This window comes from Ovis canadensis, chromosome 16 (assembly GCF_042477335.2).
Source record: "Ovis canadensis isolate MfBH-ARS-UI-01 breed Bighorn chromosome 16, ARS-UI_OviCan_v2, whole genome shotgun sequence".
In the NCBI taxonomy this organism is placed as follows: Eukaryota; Metazoa; Chordata; class Mammalia; order Artiodactyla; family Bovidae; genus Ovis; species Ovis canadensis.
This window is the reverse complement of record NC_091260.1, coordinates 37,110,105-37,128,132: the sequence shown is the minus strand read 5'-3', so window position 1 is coordinate 37,128,132 and position 18,028 is coordinate 37,110,105. Positions and strand designations below refer to the sequence as shown.

General features: G+C 43.1%; 1 protein-coding gene across 5 annotated transcripts in view; it reads right to left on the bottom strand.

The window, feature by feature from the left end:
- Positions 1 to 12,640, bottom strand: part of ESM1 (endothelial cell specific molecule 1) — a 77,264-nt gene extending 64,624 nt beyond the window's left edge. For 4 of the 5 annotated variants that reach the window (XM_069556538.1, XM_069556537.1, XM_069556540.1 and 1 more), the window contains exons 1-2: positions 12,513 to 12,632; positions 11,107 to 11,431 (exon numbers count right to left, since the gene is read on the bottom strand). The gene's annotated coding sequence lies outside the window, so the exon portion shown is untranslated. Of the gene's footprint in view, positions 1 to 11,106; positions 11,432 to 12,512 lie in introns of all 5 variants that reach the window. The other variant, XM_069556539.1, reaches the window with a different exon arrangement.
- Positions 12,641 to 18,028: the final 5,388 nt, after the last annotated feature.

Sequence of the window (18,028 nt, the reverse complement as noted above, 5' to 3'; positions counted from 1 at the left end):
CAGAGTTGGACATGACTGAGTGACTTCACTTTCACTTTTCACTTTCCTGCACTGGAGAAGGAAATGGCAAACCACTCCAGTGTTCTTGCCTGGAGAATCCCAGGGATGGGGGAGCCTGGTGGGCTGCCATCTATGGGGTCGCACAGAGTCAGACACGACTGAAGCAACTTAGCAGCAGCAGCAGCAGCAGCAGCAGCATGGTGACCTTAAGGCAGGACCACAGACTTCACTCCTATTAGATTAAGTTTACTACCCATGCTATGAGCGGGGAGAAAACAGAACTTACAGAATGTTTGCTCAGAGCTTTTAGCTAAACTTCTACTTACGACAATAGATATATAATACATTTAGTTGAGTGTCCAAGTTCATACTTTAGAAGATGCAAGATAAGGAAAATATTTATCCCTATTTTTGTATTTATCCTTATTTTTGCTTGAGCTGTTCTTTCTTCCATCTTGGTGTTCCAGGATTCCTTCTTTTTATCATTTCCTTTCTGTTGAGACAACTTCCTCTAAGAACAAACTGTCTTAATTTTCCTTCATCTGAAAATGTCTCAATTTCTTCTTTACTCATGAAAGATATTTTCACTGGATATAAGGTTCTAGGTTGACAATTTTTCTGTTTTTTTTCAGCATTTGAAAAATGTTGTGCTGCCTCCTTTTGGCCTCCATGTTTTCTGATGAGAAATCTTGAGTCCTTTGAATTGTTTTTTCCCCTAAAGGTAAGATGTCATTTCTCTTACACTGTTTTCAAGACTTTTGCTCTGTCTGTAGTTTTAGAAGTCTGACTATGATATGTCTCGATGTAGATTTATTTGGACTTACCATGTTTAGGATTGACTCAGATTTAGCTTTATGTCTTTCAGCAGATTTGAGAAATATTCAGTCATTTTTTTCTTTGAAGAATTTTTTCAGGCCCACTTTCTATCTCCTCTTTCCAGAACTCCTATGACATGAATGCTGCTGCTGCTGCTGCTGCTGCTAAGTCACTTCAGTCGTGTCCGACTCTGTGCGACCCCATAGATGGCAGCCCACAAGGCTCCCCTGTCCCTGGGATTCTCCAGGCAAGAACACTGGAGTGGGTTGCCATTTCCTTCTCCAATGCAGGAAAGTGGAAAGGGAAAGTGAAGTCGCTCAGTCGTGTCCGACTCTTAGCGACCCCATGGACCGCAGCCCACCAGGCTCCTCCACCCATGGGATTTTCCAGGCAAGAGTACTGGATATTTTATTATGGTTCCACAGGTTCCTCAAGTGCTGTTCCTTTTCTTTTTTTCCCAGTCTATTTTCTCTCTACAGTTCATATTAGAAAATTTCTATTGTTCTGTACTTCAGCTGACTAGTTCTTCCTTCGTCCCAGGTGTGGGGAGGGAAACACTGCCCCTTCTCTAGGGCACCAGCCTGGGCTCAGGTGGAAACCAAGGCAGAAGACCCTGGGCCCGTGAGTCCCAAGGGCAGCCACACTCAGTAGCCAGTTGACAATCACTCTTCATATTATAATTCTTTTCTTACCTTTGAATCATCAATTATATCTGTTTAAAGGATACAGCCTGGCCCGGCAGTTCTATGAAAACTTAAGTGAAAGGATATGTCCACATGTGGCCCAGTGAAATAAAAGAGCAGCAATATGAAGATTTGGGGAATGGGCGTCCAGAACTACATGCACAGTAGCCAGAGGCTAAGCAAAGAGGCGCCCAGGTAACTGCAAAGACACAGATGCGGTGGGATGGGGCTTGATGAAGTCACAGCCACCAGCCAACCCCCCAGAATCCTGAAAAGAGGAAGTGGAGGTCCTGCTCTCACTAAGTGGGGATATTCACATTCACATAGTGGCAGGTTTCCCTGATTGCTCAGATGCTAAAGAATCTGCCTGAAAGGCATGAAACCTGGGTTCCATCCCTGGGTAGGGAAGATCCCCTGGAGAAGAGAATGGCAACCCACTCCAGTATTCTTGTCTGGAGAATTCCATGGACAGAGGAGTCTGGCAGGCTACAGGGTTGCAAAGAGTCAAACATGACTGAGCAACTGAGCGCATATACTCAAATGAGTGAGACAGAAGAGTTATTCAGTCCACACCCACTATATAGATAAGTAAACTAGACTCAGGTGTGATGACCGCAATAACGGCCTTTTAGTAATAGCAGAGCTGGCATTTGCACCATGTTGGACTGACCTCAAAATTTATGTTTACTAAAGGAGAAGGGGTGAATTCTGGGGAAATGTGTGGCGAACTTGGCAGATTAAGTTAGACTCCAAGAATAGTATGAGAGGAAATTTTATGAAGTGGACACTCCAATGGTACTATCTGTGAAGAAGATGCTAGAAGCCTGCAAGTGGAGAACCAGAGGGTTGGGAACAGGCAGAAATATCTTTGGCCAGAGAGAGCTAAGTCATGTGATCACTGAATGTCGGCAGTCACATGTGTCCCTTCAAAAATGATTGTAGCACATTAGGCAGCATCCATTGAATGTACTCAGAGTTCACAACTCTATAGCAAAACTGAGAAAGTAAAAAGCACACTGTTCAGCAAGATGGCTGCTTGGCAAGTGTACCCACAAGAGTTTTTGCAGCCATGTCTCTGCCTAACCTAAAACAAGCCATGAACCATAGCTTCAGTGCAGACAGAAAATTTCTTTGAGCCACTTAGTGCCCATTAGACTGTACCAGCATCCCAGATACACCATTTCCTCTGTGCCTCAGTGTACTAGTCTGCCAGCAGAAGAGGAAAGCAACCCCACCAAATGCTGGGGTGATGCCTCAGTCTTTGCGATTATCCCAGATCTCACAAGTATGGTGTAAGTGCTACTGCTGCTGCTGCTGCTGAGTCGCTTCAGTCGTGTCCGACTCTGTGCCACCCCATAGACAGCAGCCCACCAGCCTTGGCCGTCTTTGGGATTCTCCAGGCAAGAACACTGGAGTGGGTTGCCATTTCCTTCTCCAATGCATGAAAGTGAAAAGTGAAAGTGAAGTCGCTCAGTCGTGCCCGACTCTTAGCAACCCCATGGACTGCAGCCCACCAGGCTCCTCTGTCCATGGGATTTTCCAGGCAAGAGTACTGGAGTGGGGTGCCATGCCTTCTCTGACGGTGTAAGTGCAATGCCCCTGAAAGCAGAGTCAGTGGTGTATTTGTAAATGGTTAGCAACAGGCTGGCCCTTGGGGGAGGAACCCTAATTTACAGTGTTTGCCAATTTCAGCTGCTTTCAAACAACCATTACAATATCACCAAACATGAAGCTGGGAAGAGATGCATGGTAGCCTATCATAATACAGCACGGATATGATTCAAATAAAACACCTCAAAAGTACAAATATTAATCAGTTCAGTTCAGTCACTCAGTCGTGTCCGACTCTTTTCGATCCCATGAATTGCAGCACACCAGACCTTCCTGTCTATCACCAACTCCTGGAGTTTACCCAAATTCATGTCCATCGAGTCGGTGATACTATCCAGCCATCTCATCCTCTGTCATCCCCTTCTCCTCCTCCCCCCAATCCCTCCCAACATCAGCGTCTTTTCCAATGAGTCAACTCTTCACATGAGGTGGCCTAAGTATTGGAGTTTCAGCTTCAGCATCATTCCTTCCAATGAACACCCAGGACTGATCTCCTTTAGAATGGACTGGTTGGATCTCCTTGCAGTCCAAGGGACTCTCAAGAGTCTTCTCCAACACCACAGTTCAAAAGCATCAGGTTTTCGGCACTCACTTTCTTCACAGTCCAACTCTCACATCCATACATGACCACTGGAGAAACCATAGCCTTGATAGACAGACCTTAGTCGGCAAAATAATGTCTCTGCTTTTGAATATGCTATCTAGGTTGGTCACAACTTTCCTTCCAAGGAGTAAGTGTCTTTTAATTTCATGGCTGCAATCACCATCTGCAGTGATTTTGGAGCCCAGAAAAATAAAGTCTGACACTGTTTCCACTGTTTCCCCATCTATTTGCCATGAAGTGATGGGACCAGATGCCATGATCTTCGTTTTCTGAATGTTGAGCTTTAAACCAACTTTTTCACTCTCCTCTTTCACTTTCATCAAGAGGCTTTTTAGTTCCTCTTCACTTTCTGCCTTAAGGGTGGTGTCATCTGCATCTCTAAGGTTATTGATATTTCTCCAGGCAATCTTGATTCCAGCTAGTGCTTCTTCCAGCCCAGCGTTTCTCATGATGTACTCTGCATAGAAGTTAAATAAGCAGGGTGACAATATACAGCCTTGACGTACTCCTTTTCCTATTTGGAACCAGTCTGTTGTTCCATGTCCAGTTCTAACTGTTGCTTCCAGACATGCATATAGGTTTCTCAGGAGGCAGGTCAAGTGGTCTGGTATTCCCATCTCTTTCAGAATTTTCCACAGTTTATTGTGATCCACACAGTCAAAGGCTTTGGCATAGTCAATACAGCAGAAATAGATGTTTTCCTGGAACTCTCTTGCTTTGTCGATGATCCAGCGGATGTTGGCAATTTGATCTCTGGTTCCTCTGCCTTTTCTAAAACCAGCTTGAACATCTGGAAGTTCATGGTTCACATACTGCTGAAGCCTGGCTTGGAGAATTTTGAGCATTACTTTATTAGCATGTGAGATGAGTGCAACTGTGCGGTAGTTTGAGCATTCTTTGGCATTGCCTTTCTTTGGGATTGGAATGAAAACTGACCTTTTCCAGTCTTGTGGCCACTGCTGAGTTTTCCAAATTTGCTGGCATATTGAGTGCAGCACTTTCACAGCATCATCTTTCAGGATTTGAAACAGCTCAACTGGAATTCCATCACCCCCACTAGCTTTGTTTGTAGTGATGCTTTCTAAGGCCCACCTGAGTTCACATTCCAGGATGTCTGGCTCTAGGTGAGTGATCACACCATCGTGATTATCTTGGTCGTGAAGATCTTTTTTGTACAGTTCTTCTGTGTATTCTTGCCACCTCTTCTTAATGTCATCTGCTTCTGTTAGGTCCGTACTATTTCTGTCCTTTATTGAGCCCATCTTTGCATGAAATGTTCCCTTGGTATCTCTAATTTTCTTGAAGAGATCTCTAGTCTTTCCCATTCTGTTGTTTTCCTCTATTTCTTTGCATTGATTGCTGAGGAAGGCTTTCTTATCTCTTCTTGCTATTCTTTGGAACTCTTCATTCAGATGCTTATATCTTTCCTTTTCTCCTTTGGTTTTTGCTTCTCTTCTTTTCACAGCTATTTGTAAGGCCTCCCCAGACAGCCATTTTGCTTTTTGCATTTCTTTTCCATGGGGATTGTCTTGAACATCATAAAATGATTAAGATGTGGTAGATTTAGAGTATTAATTATCCTTATTTTATATAATTTGTTTAATTGCAAATTTATCTAATTTAATTTTTACTATTGACTATGTTTAACAACTGGCTTACAAATTTCCTGAAAATTTAACAGTTGGCTCTTGTGAGTTGGTATAAGCCAGAACCAGTATCGTACTGAGCCAACGTTTCCTTTTATGGATAAGTATTGAGTGAAAGGTGAGCTTGTAAAAGGATGGGTTTTTACATAGGGGTAAATTATCCAAGGAGGTAACACACACGAAAAAAGAAGCTGTGAAGCAGCCTTAGGGGTTTTGTTTTTACTTTTTACTTATTCTATGTCAGAATAGTTTTGCTGTATCATTTTACTTAATGATTTGTCAAACTGTGGCTTCTCTATTGAGCCCTCTGTGGAATATATCAAAGGCCTTCCACATTTCCATCATAATAAAATATAATGGGTACCATCTTTATAGTTTATCTGTCTCACAGACACCATGAATAGGGGACAGAGGATGGATGGGGGAAGATTGTAGTTGAATAAGATGAGCTGGTGATTTAGCACCACTTCACTGCCAACAAACCCTATATTAAATTTAATGTGGCTATCAAAGAGGCAGATGGACACATGTGGAAATCAGCAGGATGTGTTAGAGCAATTAAAGATCAAAGATGTGGCTAATCCCTGCCCCTGAGGATTTTGTTCATGGATGTGTCCCCGGTGCCCAACACACTGCCAAGCAGACGCACAGGGGTACCTGGTGCTCTCTCACAGGCTTTCGGTTCTCCATCCCTCAGGAGCAAGCTCAGCACCCCCGATGCAAAGACAGCTGTCTAAAGAAGAAACTCAGGCAAAATGAACTAACCGTCTGGAAATTCAGCACCCTGTTGCATTGTTCAGATTTCTAAGGGAGACCTTCTTAGGAATATATATATTGTTGGAAGAGTTACAAAGTTTATAAATTGTAGACCTCCAAACCTCCATGAGTTACTAAAGAAAAGCAACTCACTACCACTTATTTTGCAACAACCAAATATCAAACTCAGGTCGGTTTCTCCTTAACTTGATAATGGCCTCACCCATGATGGGTTAAGTTTCCCTGAGAAAATCTTCACCTAGGTATACAGGATTGAGTATATTGAAAGTGAAAGTGTTAGCCTCTCAGTCATCTCCAACTCTTTGCAACCCCATGGACTGTAGCCCACCAGGCTCCTCTGTCCACGGAATTCTGCAGACAAGAATACTGGAGTGGGTAGCTATTCCCTTCTCCAAGAGCTCTTCCTGAGCCAGGGATCAAACTCAGTTCTGCTTTACTCTGCAGATTCTTTATTGTCTGAGCCACCAGGGAAGCCCTTACAGGATTGCTGGCCAACAACTAAATCTAGCCATCATCGGGCCCCAAAGCTTCAGAGGAAATAGTATTTCTTATCAGAAGTTACCTCCTCATAGTCTGCCTTTTCCCCCTGGACAGCATCCCCTTCCTTGAGCTCCTGCCTATAAATTTCATCTGATTTTCAAAAGTTTAGTGAGTCTGTTATGAAACATTTAGACCTCCAATAACACTCAAAAAATTAAAAATAACTCCTTGACCACATACTTTTCATGTTCCACAATAAATCCTCACTTAAGACATACAGAATATGCAATTTATGGCAAATCACATTGTCACATAACTAAACCTAATTTGACCAGGTATCCTTAAATCATCTTCCTTCTAGACACTCATGAAACTAACATTTGGAAATAAGAAAGTCAAAGAATGACCTATCAAACAAAATTTAAAATATTTCCCATTAGAAAGGTATATGACTCAACAGGGTGAAATTTCACAAATGAGACTCTCAGCACAAAGGGAAGAGGCAATAAATATTTCCCTACATATGTAAAGCAAGGAGAATAGAATTTCAAGTCTCACTTAGCTTTTAAGCTGATGCATAGCTGAAGACAATAATATACCCAGGAACCAGCATGAAGCCATCTTTCCAAGGTGGGACATTGTAGGAATCTGAAATAAGAAGTGTAACCTAAGGCATCTGTGAAAGACAAAGCCGTTCTTGGGATAATAGAGACAAGACATTTTCAAATACTGAATATAGCAAGATGACCAAAACCTTGAAATGCTCAAGGAAATTCATTTTTATTACATAATATAAATAGCTTCACAAGGGAAACACACATAGAATACTTTCAGCAGGAAAAAAACCTTTTTATATAAACTATAAGCAGTTATGGAGCTTATTTTCACAGAAGCATAATTTTAATCTAGTTACAGTCTTTTCATGTGTCATTATTTTATAAACTTTTCACCATGCAACAGCAAAGTCCACCTAGCCATCATTGTAATGACTGTCATAGGTTGGGTTCCTCCAGAACAGATGCTGAGACAGACGTGAATGCAAATAGCTTCTTTAGGAGGTGATTCCAAGAAGCAGTCAGAAAACTGAGGAAGTGAGACAAGGAAAGATCCCAATGAGCAGGCTATCACCCTGGGCAACCAGGGCTCAATCATTGGTTCGAGGGCTGTTCCCAGTGTGTGTTAACTCCCCAACACTTTGAGGCTGCCTTGTTCAAAGCTGAGAAGACCCCAACAGCTGGAGGAAGCTCGCAAGTAAAGATCTGTAGATTTTTCTGCAGCTGAAAGTTTGGGGGTAGAGTATATGAGCCAGAAGTCTTAAGGGTGTGTGGCCAGGTCCCAAGAGCATCAGACACAATAATGTGATATCTCATCCCATTGCTGTGTCATTGTTTTTCTATTTGCTTCGAGAAACACAGATTTAATTGTCCAAGTTTCAGAAAGAAATCAGTCAGTGTAACATCCATGTGAAACTTAGAATAAGCACCTGGGGAAACAAGATACATTAAACTGCTTTGTAATCAATGCTCTGGAAAGCTAAGTACATCATTACTATTCAAAAAGTGTTCAATCACTTCACCCTCATTATGACAATTATTATTTTAAAAAACACAGAATACAGTAAGTATTGACGAGGATATGGAGAAATTGGAACCCTTGGGCATTACTGGTGGGAATGTAAAATGCAGTTACTATGGAAAACAGTATAAAAAACTTTTAAATAGTATTATCCATATAATACAATAATTCCACTTCTGGGTGTCTACCCAAAAGAATTGAAATCAGGGACTGAAACAGATATTTATGCACCCATGTTCACATTAGCTAAAAGAAACAACCGAAGTGCCCATCAGTAGATGATTAGGGAAGTAAAATGTGGTATACACTGCCGGGGGCCAGCGTGAGGAACTCCGCCCATGGCAAAGGTCATGAGGAAGGAGGCTTGGCATACGCAAAGGCGTGATCAAGCCTCAGGAAACCCCCTGTTCCCGAGCATCTAACCCCAAAACCAGAGTCTGTTTTATGCTCTCACCTACACCTCTGACTTTATGGGGGGCTCTCCCCCATAACCGTTTCTCTCTGAGAAGGAGTAAACGTGCAGCTCCAAGGCAATAAAAATTCTTGGGCGTGACAAGAGTGTTTCAGCTTACGGACTCCTCTGAAGGTTATCTAGCCCACCTGTATAGGTTCGTCCGGCCACATGTGATTGTTTACAGCCTCCAAATCTGAGAGGCATGAGATGTTTTAGACTTACTAAAGGCAAATTCTTTTGGGGAGTTGGAAATTATTAGTATAGTGTGTTGGTTAGGAATTATATTGGTGAAGGGTTCTTCATTTGTTGTGTCAATAATTGCTGCTAATTCCCTGCTCTGGGTGGGACAAGGATGTCTCAGGTCAAACCTCTCTGCTGACAGACTAGCTTGTGTGACAGGATTATCCATACTCCTGCCACATGATTGTTTACTACCTCTTAACCATAAACAGCACAGAGAGTTTTGGAGTATTTTGAGAGTCTTAATTAGCATAGGACTTTTTCTTCTTGTTGAGTCAATGATTGCCGCCAGGCCTCCATATCCTTAGGCACTTGGGAATATATTAATCAATGTATTTGGAGTATAGCAAAGGAAATATAGTAGTTTTTGATGTTAGCAATACTAGACTTTTTGAGTTAATGGATTTTCTCTTTTGTAATAGATCACTGTACTTTGTTATAAATCACTGTGTCCTTGCTATGTAAGAATGTAACTTTATCATATCTTAAGACTAAATAGATCTTAAGGGGAGCATTGGTGAAAGGATTTTCATTTGTTGGGTTGATGTTTGCTGCTAAATCTCCATGTTCCCTACCCTTATAATGAATATAACTAGCATATAGGAAGAAATAAGTATTAACCTTTAAGCATATAGGAGAAATAAGTATTAACCTTTAAGACTAATCATGTTAACCTTGGGTTAAATAAATTCCTTTCTTGATTGTAACTCACTACACCCTCACCCTATAGGAATGCAGCTTTATTTGGAGGATGGTGCCTGGTTTAAGAAAAAACACCCTTGGAAAAAATAAGTTTTTTGGTTATCAGAAAGAAAGGATCATAAAATGTCAGCAGGTCTCACTCATGGCCAGAAGATGATGTAATATCCCTAAGACCTTTTTTTTAATACATTTATGTGAAGCACCTGATTTTGACAAAGGTCAGGACTGCTGACCCCCACGTGACTCTGTATTCATCCCTATGTGTAACAAAAGGTATATAAGCAAACCCAAAAATAAAAAAATCGGATCAGTTTCCGGAAAGACTGATTCCCCCATGTCGCATCTTTCTTGCTCCCGTTTTTCTGGCTGAATTCCCATCTGGAGCATGGATGCTATTCCACGTAATCCAAGTTATTCAGCCTCTTTTTCTCCACTGATCTTCCTACTACACTATCCATTTCTAATCTCTCTATATCTGTGATTAAATATGTATTTTTCCAAAGACGCCGACTCCATCCCCCCACCTTCGAATCACCCTGGATCCACCGGGGCTGGACCCCGGCAATACACATATAAAGGAATATTATCCAGCCTTGTAAAGGAAGGAAATTCTGACACAAGCTACAACATGGATAAACCTTGAAAATATTATGCAAAGTTAAATAAGCCAGTTACCAAAATACAAATGTTGTACTGTTCTACTTATATGAGGTACCTGGGGTATAGGTCTTCCCTGGTGGCTCAGATGCTAAAGATTCTGCCCACGATGCAGGAGACTTGGATTCAGTCCCCGCGTTGGGAAGATCCTCAGGAGAAGGGAATGGAAACCCACTCCAGTATTCTCACCTGGAGCATTCCATGAACAGAGGAGCCTGACAGGCTACAGTCCATGGGGTCACAGCATGTAAGGTACCTAGAGTAGTCAAATTCATGAAGAAAGAAAGCAAACCAGTAGTTTCCAGAGACTGGGGGAAGGAGGACTGGGGAATGACTGTTTAATGGATATAGTGTTTCAATCTAGGAAGATGGAAAAAGTCCTGAAGGCGGATGATACTGGAGGTCGCACAACAATGTGAGCATATTTGATACCATTGAACTGTACACTTAAAATGGTTATAATGGTAAACGTTATTTTATTTATATTTTACGGTAATTTTTAGAAAATCTTGCAAATTTTTAAGTTTTTCTAAGTAAAAGAATTAACTTCTATTCTATACAGCAATATTGGTGAGTTTTTCCAAGACGTTCATCAATTTTCTCAACATCTTCCAAGCTGTATATACTTAGTTTCTGGAAATTAACATCTAGAGCCTGTGAAAATATTTTAGCAGAAGCCACTTCAGGACCCTCTCATGTTCTTCCCATCCTCACTCTGTGCACACCCAGGGTCTTTCTCTTGCCAGAACAAAGGCAGTGTTAGGTCCAAAAACTGGAATGGTTTCGCTTCAGCTCTTTCTCCAAGATACAGTTTATTTACAGTTGTGGGTTTCTAGGGTTTATGCAAAGGAGCCAACTCACCAAACCAGGAGCTTTCAATCCCCAGGAAGAGCTGGCAGCAGGGATCCACCAGTGGTGTTTGTGTGGAGAGTTGATTTGCCTGCCCCCTCCCCTCTGCTTGAAACGGGCGTCAGGATCTGCTGAGGAAGCCAGTGAGGAAGGAGGTTTTCAAGTTGGTCTTTTGGCAGATTTCTCTCCTCAGCAGACTCCTGAAGGCTCCAAGACTGGAGGTAGCTTTTGTCGCTAACTCCTTTCTCATTCGCACTAATGGAGGCAAGATTTGGGCCTGATTCTTTCTTCCACATGATAGATACTTTCTTCCACCTTGTTCTCGAAGGTGCAGGCGCTGGGTAAGACAAAAACCATCGAATTGCTTTTAATAACCTGCTCCCACCAAACTGAACTGCTTGCTGCGTCCCACTTTCCCAGCTCCAGGCATGAGGAGAGACACACTTCCACCCTCTCTCCCCACTCTAAATCCACTCTTCTCCTCCACGATCCCTTGCTCAGTCACAAGTTAGAGGTAATTTATTCCTCTTCCACAATCCCATAATACTTTGGCAAAACTCAGATTTTTGCATTTGGCATTTTTTATCTTGTATTTTCCTTTGCAACCCCACAGACTGTAGCCCATCAGTCTCCTCTGCCCATGCAATTTTCCAGGCAAGAATACTGGAGTGGGTTGCCATTTCCTTCTCCAGGGGATCTTCCCGACCCAGGGATGGAATCCCATCTCCTGGGTATCCTGCATTGATAGGTGGATTCTTTACCTCTATGCCACCTGGGAAGCCCCATCTTGTATTTTAGGTATTGGTATTTCTATCTTCTCTCCCTTACTGGCTTCTAACTTCCTTTAAGACAAGGTCCCTATCTGATTTACCTTAGCACCCACTCCACTCAGAACGTTAGTGCAGCCTCTTTCCCATAATAGGAAGTCAGTAAATATCTCACAAAGAAATGAATAAACCAGTGACTGAATGAATGCATGAAATCCTACAAGAGAAGCCCACCAAGTCTGGGGAAAGCTCTGCCACCAACCATTTAGTTTCCAAATGTCTGTGTTTCTGCCCTGCCCCGCCCCTTTCCACCCTTGAAGGAAATAGAGGCTATAATGAGAGGACATGTCATCATCTTCAAACCTCTATCTATACCCCTTGAGCCTCTGAAACATTAGACAAGCAATAACCCCCATCACCCCTCTCTGCTCATCTCCATCCCTATGCCTTACAGTCACTTCAAACCTGAGAGCCCAGATTCCTCCAGTTAAGGAGCCTGAGTGTAGACCACAAGTTTCCAGAAGCTCTATCATCCCAAGAGGGTGACAGAACCATGAGGAGGAGACTGGGACAGCAAGGCCTTGGGACCCACCCCGGCCCCCCACACATACACATACACACACACACACACACACACACACACATACTCACATTGTGCTTCAGCAAAAGCAGCTCTGGTTTTCATCTACTTCATATTTGAGCTTTACACAGATTCCATGGGGAAGAGAAGCTTCCCTGCTCAAAAATATCTGAAAAATACTGGTATAGCCCATGTGGTTGGACTTTGATTTGCAGAAGGGCAAGAGATCAGAAAGGTACCATTCATTAACTCCTCATACCTGGCACAGTGCCATAAACTTAATTAGGAAATGCCTCAAGGGCACCAGGCAAGAAGTGCCAATAAGCTGGGCCCTGGGCCCAGCTTCAGTACAAACCAGTTAGGCAAGTCCCTTCTCTGAGCTTCAGTTTTCTCATTTTTAAAAAAGGAAATTGGCGGAGATGACACTCTGACTAACAGGGAAGACAAGGACCTATGGGGCACTAACGGAGACTGCAGGATCCCCAACATTTTCTGAAGAAATTTCCACCTCAGCTTTCAGGGCTGAAGCCTGAGTGGCCTCAGCCCCTCACCCATTGGCAGCCCAGGCACTGCCCCTCAGCACTCCTGGTTGCTGAGTGGCCAGGAGGCAATGCTGTGGGCCCAGGCGACCCCAGTTATGCCCAAGAACTTGATCTGGCACTGCAGCCTGACTCCCAGTGCCAGTGTCATGTGCAGGGGCGAGGGCTCAAAGGCAGCTTGTTAGAAAACATTTTTTAATATATATTAAGACATTGAGCTGTGCTTTGAAGTGTTTGAGAAAGGAATTTGCATGCACTTTTATATAGATCTATTTTTATTTCGTTATTAAAATTTTCAACTGTTTTAGCCAGCTTAGGCTAAGTCATGCTGTAATAACAAATGATCTCAAGCCTTGTAGATGAAACAATAAAAGTTAATGTCTTGCTCAAAAAAAAATTAAAACAAAAACAAGGGGATTAGTCCCAAAGACTCTAGAACAGCACTGTCCAATAGAATTTTCTAAGAGGATAGAAATGTTCTACATCCATGATGTCCAATATTGCAACCACCAACAGTATGTGAATAGTGAGTAGCTAAAACATGGCTACTGAAACCAAGAAACTGGATTTTAAATTTTAGTCCACTTAATTTACACAGCTATATGTGGTTACTGGCCCCCATATTGGACAACCCGGCTCTATAACATGGTCTCCAAGAACTCTTGCAGCTTTGGCATCCTAGAACTCTCTAAACAACCCTGCATTCACCCCACCACTCCCACCACCAAGCATTGTGATTACAAATCCCTCCCATTAACACACACATAGATGCTGAAACTAAAACTCCAATACTCTGGCCACCTGATGTGAAGAGCCATCTCACTGGGGGAAAAACCCTGATTCTGGGAGAGATTGCAGGCAGGAGAAGGGACTACAGAAGATGAAATGGTTGGATGGCATCACCAACTCAACGAACATGAGTTTGAGAAAAATCTGGGAGATAGTGAAGGACAGAAGAGCCTGGCATGCTGCCATCCATAGGGTTGCAAAGAGTCAGACACAATTAGCAACTCAACAACAACCACAACAATACACACACACAAGCGCACACACAGCCCTGAATTCAAAGGACTAAAGTTAGCTACCTTCCTCTAAATGAACAGTAGGTGTCTCCCTTACCCTGAAACATGGACTGCTGCAATTATGTTAGAAGCTTCGGTGATTAAAGCAGCGGTAGTATTTGCCAGTGCGCTGCCAGCCAGTTGTAACTAGGCCCAGGAATCAAGTCACTCTATGGAAACTCCCCTCTATGCCAGACTATTGGGCAGTCACCCCAAGAAGCAGAAAGCCAGGCTTCTTACAGGCCCCCCAGGCAGCTGCCCAGCCAGTCACCACCAGAGGTTTTCCCCTATCCCCTGAGCCCCAGGGTCCTCTCCACACTTCCTCATAGATTCCCACACTTCATGGAAAAACAGTCACAAGGAAATTATAAATTGGTATGTATTTGTCCAAGATGACATTCTGAAAGTTAATTTTACAAATTCTCCTCTAGTTTCTGAGTCATTGCCAGGACTCATGTCTAACTGTCTTCCCACGAAAGAGACAGAAAATGTAGCCGCGAAGTAAATAAATGGATGAGAGTGGGGACAATCCACAGAGCGGGCTTCCTGGTGACTCAGTGGTAAAGAATCTGCCTGCCAGCGCAGGAGACACAGGTTCAATCCCTGGGTCGGGAAGATTCCCTGGAGAAGGAAATGGCAACCCATTCTAGTATTCTTGCCTGGGAAATTCCATAGACAGAGGAGCCTGGCAGTCCATGGGGGTTACTAAAGAGTCAGACACAACTTAGCGACCGAATGGTAACAACAATATCCACAGGGCACTGAGAGAAACAAAGACAAGATCCAGATTTTCTGCAGTTCTCCAGACTTTGCACACTCGGACTGAGCTGGGTTGACCAGCTCCCTCATTTTAGGGAGCTAGTTTTAGATATCTCTGTTGCTTAGACGTTGGGCAAACACCACCATTGCTCAGGCATCACTGTCGAATATACGGCACTACTGCACAGTGATTAAGAGAATGGGCTCTGGTGTTGGCCTGGATCTGCATTCCAAGAGCGCAGTCAATGAGCTGTGTCATTTAACCTCCCTAAGCATCAGTGTATAAAAAGGGTAGTTGAGAAAGCTGCAGGAAATTATCATATGTGGCAGAGTTCTGCTTATATATTAGTTAAGGAAAATTAGTTCTTTCTTGTAATTCAGCTATATGATAACTGCTGTTCCATCTTACTCTTTAAAAACGGTGCCAGCTACTTAGAGATGAAGCTGGCTCTCCTGGGAAAAGCACCTGGCCTGGAGAGTCTGTGACTAAACCCTTTAGGAGTGAGCGCCAAGCCTGGGGTGGATCAGCAGAGCCTGGAGCCTCTCTTAACCCATGTTTGTCAGACAAAGACCTTGCTCAAGGTCAGCTGGACAAGTCTCACACATACATGGGCAGAAACTTAGCTCATACCTGAGTGGTCTCCAGGAGGACACAGGCTGGCACAGGAGCCAAAAGCGCCTTTCATTTAGAGGTTTCAAAAACAGTAATATCGTTTACAAAGGGGGTCGTAGATGGACAAAGGCACAGTTTAGGAACACGTCCTTAGATGGGCACGTGCTCTATCAGGTCTCTGATCCGGTGACTCACCAGCTTCAAGGGCAACGGTCAGTTCTCGGTCAGGCAGTCTTGGGCTCAAATTCTGGCTTGTCAGCTATTAGTGATGCAACTTTGGGCAAGTTATTTACCCAGCCAAGTTTCAATTTCCTCATCCGTAAATTGAGAATAAACAATTCCTCTTTCACAACAATAACAACAAATGGTGCCATTCTGGAGATGTTCTTGTTTAACATCTTGGTAGAATTACCTCATTCACTCTTTCCTCAGCTTTGTTGAAATTTTTCATTTTAACAAAAGGCATCCTAATGAAGCCCTTTGTTTTCATAATTAGTCAACTTATAGCACAGACATATAACTTTCACTCCACACCACCATCCCCCTACACCTCACCCCCATCCCACTGCCGAGGGCACTGTGTGACCCTACCCCATCCCTTTCCAAATGTCAATTAAGAAGATAAAGAGGTCTCAGTCTCCATTTACCCTCAAACACCTTCTTCAGAGGTAACTGAATCTGATCTAATAAAGTAGCCCGGTGGCCAAAGCAAAAACAATAACCCAATACCCAATAATTAGTTCTATTCTCCCAAGCATCAGTGTGGTTTTCATCCTTCAAACATTCTTACTTTAATAAGATGGGATATGTCTAACTCAAACATGGAGCTATCACTCCCCGCCCAACACCTGTGCTTTCAAGTGGTTCAATTCCTGGCTACAAAAATTGTGTCTGTATTGCTTTCAATGAAGCTATAAAAAGTCAGCATACTATACATCTCTTCAAATTCACCCAGACCAGAAATAAAGCCAGTGGTAAAGAACCCACCTGCCATTGTGGGAGATGCAAGAGACACAGGGTTCGATCCCTGAGTTGGGAAGATCCCCTGAAGAAGGGAATGGCTATGCACTCCTGTATTCTTGCCTGGAGAATTCCATGTACAGAGGAGTCTGGTGGGCTACAGTCTATAGGGTTGCAAAGAGTCCGACACAACTGAAGGGACTTAGCATGCCAAATGGAGTTTAAAGTTTTTTTTTTAAGTTATAACTCATTCTAATTAGCCAAATTTTTCTGCTTGGTGATACAAGATATTTGATAAACTGGCCAAGTTCAACAATACATCTCCCTATGAATAGCAAGAATATACTAAACGGTCACTCTTCTGTCAAAGGTTCAAATAACACAGAAAGCACAGGAAAACCATCAAAGTCTCTATTTTTTAATGTGCAAAAGTATAAAGAATAATATATGAATCCCTATATATCTATCACCCAGTCCCCACTATCAGCTAATTATCAAATGTTGCCAATTTGAAAACCTTTGAAAGGTAAATTTATACCATCTTAGGGCTTTCCTGGTGGCTCAGAGGTTAAAGCATCTGCCTCCAATGCGGGAAACTTGGGTTCGATCCCTGGGTCGGGAAGATCCCCTGGAGAAGGAAATGGTAACCCACTCCAGTATTCTTGCCTGGAGAATCCCATGGACAGAGGAGCCTGGTAGGGGTCGCAAAGAGTCGGACACGACTGAGCGACTTCACTTTCACCTTCACCTTCACCTTCCATATGTCATCTAAAGTATGCATTCTCACAAAAAATAAAATAGGCACCTTGTTGTTTCAGGGCAGCTGAAAGACTGAATTAAATCTCAGAGAAGGAGAGGAAGGCACCACACATGCTCTGGTGAAAAGTAAACCTGGGAAGTGTGTTGCCTTGAGCTAAATCCCTGGTCTCCAAGTGCTTAGAGAGGCCGGGAGGGTTATAAAGTCCTCACCCTCTTTGTTCCTGGGAAACAGGCCTCAGGCAGCTCCAGCCCAGCCAATCTCTGACACTGGCAGCAGACCCTCCTCCTCCTGACTCCATCCATTCCCCACCCCAGTCTCAATAAAGAAGAAACCAGCCTCCGGGCAGCATCTGGCCAGGAGTGTGATCTGGAGATGATTCCAGGTTAGCCCAGGAGGTCCAGCAACATTGCTGAGGGCCCTCTATGTGCCAGGCACCACTTTACCACAGCACTTCCCCGTCCTGACTGCCACTTTATAATCACCTGGGAAACTTTGGGGGAAATACCTGGGATCACCCCAGACTAAGTATCTCAGCCATTACTTCACAGCAGTCCTTCCAACAGTCCAATGAGCTAGGGACCTCTGAGCTCAGAAAGATGTGAATGTTAAATGGCAGAGCTAGGATTTAAAGGCAGGGCTCTCTTATTTCCAAACCCTGCTGTCCTCATTGACCACAGCACTGAACATCAGTGTTTCTAAGTCTTTCTTTAGGCCATAAGATCCATTCAGGCAGTAATTCCCAGATCTAGCTCATGGCAGGTACTTTATATGTATCTTAAATTGAATGAATAACTAAATGGATATTTCATGTTCTAGAAATTGAGTAAGAGTTGTATGTCCACGTAATCCAGATCAGTGAAGGAGGGAGAGATAAATTGGGAGATGTATTTATCTA